The following is a 2,501-nucleotide window of genomic DNA, read 5'->3' as shown; positions in this document are numbered from 1 at the left end:
GAAAAAATGGTTAAAGAAGACTTCATAGAATTTTAAAACTTTTGCTCTTCAAAAGGTTCAGTTAAAAAAACAAAAAGACAAGCTACAGACTGGGAAAGCATATCCAGAATATGTACAAATCTCTCATGACTTAATAATTTAAAAAATGCAAATAAAAAATGACAGATCAAAGATTGTTTTGAATATACTTATATCCTTTGTCTTTGCATATACATTTTAAAGTTATTTTGTAAATTTTTAAAATAACACCTTCTATTTTTTAATTGGATTTTTTAACTCCATGAATCAATTGGAGAAACAACTTCTTATTTGCGTCTTCTATCAATGAACCTGGTATACGTCTCAATTGATTTAGATCTTTTAACATTTCTCTTTGCAATGTTTGGCAGCTGATAGCTATGTACCATAAGTTCTTATTTTAAGATCAAGCACATCCTCTTCTTTGTGACTGTGACTTACTTAGAAACTAGGAAAATTGTCTTGCAGAATATCCGTCATCTAGAATTGCTTACCCTCTTGAAATACTGTTTAGCTTATTGTACTGACATATTTTCCGTGAGATGAATTTTATGTCTTATAGTTTGATAAATTCAAATTAAATATATTTGATGGAAATCTCATAAGTGATGGTGTGTGCTTTGTATAGCATTGAATCAGAAGACATACAGTATCTGACTGACACACCATTAGTGATGGTAAGTGTTACCCTCAGATTAGCTTGTGGGAGGCTAATTCCTATACTGCATCATTAAATTTTTCCTCTTTTACCACTGTGGTGCTTTTAGGGCACTATACAAATATCCAATTCCTCATCAACCAATTGATATTCCTTTCATGGATGAATAATTACATTTGGGTTTGCAAAATTAGGCTTTCTAACTCTATCAAGATTTCTACATTTATTAGCTAGCATTCTGCTCTTAGAGCTTTGCTACATCAATTAGGACTTTTTAAACTGCTTTTTCTTATGTTGTAAGTTAATGGAACTAATTCTATTACTTATTTTAGATGCCAAGAATTATTAAGAATTTCAAGACTATCAGCTGAGCTTTAAACAAAGTACAGGGTCCTTGGAAGTGCAGAGCCCTGTGCTGCTGTTTAGGGCACATGCCTGTGAAGTCAATCGTGCCAGGGACATTGACCTCTTTGTGTATTGATTTTTCCCTTTTTTGTTTATTATAATAGCAGTGTATTGAGTAGTCACAATGGCAAGCAAGTACATTTTATATTTAAGTATAAAAAGACCTCAAGCAGCATTTATTATTTCTCAATAAATGTTTGTCCAGGAGGACTTGATTTTACTATGTGAGAGATTGCATTGTCCATTCATTTAAATCTTGTCAAATTGTCAATTTCTACTACATTTCAGGGACGATATACAGTTTATCAGTTTCTAAATTAAGCATCTATCTTATTACAATATAATATATTAACATGATTATTTTTAGTGTAACTTCTCACCTGAAGTAGGTAAATAACTGCTAGCTCTTATTTTTTGTCATCTGTTTCCAAGTGGTTTTAAAACATGTAATCATATATTTCATCAAAACATAGCATAACCTCACCCCATGGACTCAAAAACCAATGATTATTTTTAGAAGCACACAAAAGAAAACGCCTATGGCACAAGCCCTTAAACTGAATTGTGCAGATACCCAAGAATGGCATTTGGTAAACAAAACACTGAGCTCCCTTATCATCCATATCTCATTAGTGCATAAGGAAGAAATCAATTTGTAATGTGTATGCTCCTTTGAAGAATCATAAGTGCCATGCACCTCAAAGTCTAGGTAAACTTTCAATACAAAGGGAAAATATTATCTAGGTACCCTGTTCAAAATCAAAGGTTGTTGTCCACTCTGTGTGAGACAATTGGAATGGAGAAAGCTATACAGAGAGGCTGGCTTGGTAGAAAATATTTTGGAAAAAAAAAAAAAAAAAGACCGCTTAGGTCAACAGCTCAAGATAAGGCAATTTTACAGTGCCCTTCCTGCTGCTCCTCTTAAGAGTGATAACCACAGCCAGTTCATGGATAGATAATCTGTGAGGTCACACAGGGCCTCACACTTTAAAAAGACCCCATATTTTGTTCAATGCTCTGCTCTTGCATCTTGAAATTCTTAACGATTTTTGAGCAAGAGGCTCTGCAAATTCAGTAGCAGTCCTGGTGATATCGTGTACATTTGTTTTATAAAAACAGGTCAATATGGAAACATCAATCTAATGATGAACCATAAGTAATTGGATATTAAATAGTAAAAAGCACAGTAAAATCAAATACAGACAGGTATTTTATTTATTTATTTTTATTTATTTATTTATTTATTTTTTATTTATTTTTTATTATTATTATACTTTAAGTTTTAGGGTACATGTGCATAACGTGCAGGTTTGTTACATATGTATACTTGTGTCATGTTGCTGTGCTGCACCCATCAACTCGTCAGCACCCATCAACTCGTCATTTACATCAGGTATAACTCCCAGTGCAATCCCTCCCC

This window comes from Mandrillus leucophaeus, unplaced genomic scaffold (genome assembly GCF_000951045.1).
Source record: "Mandrillus leucophaeus isolate KB7577 unplaced genomic scaffold, Mleu.le_1.0 Scaffold119, whole genome shotgun sequence".
Classification (NCBI taxonomy): domain Eukaryota; kingdom Metazoa; phylum Chordata; class Mammalia; order Primates; family Cercopithecidae; genus Mandrillus; species Mandrillus leucophaeus.
Note: the sequence above shows the minus strand (reverse complement) of the source record.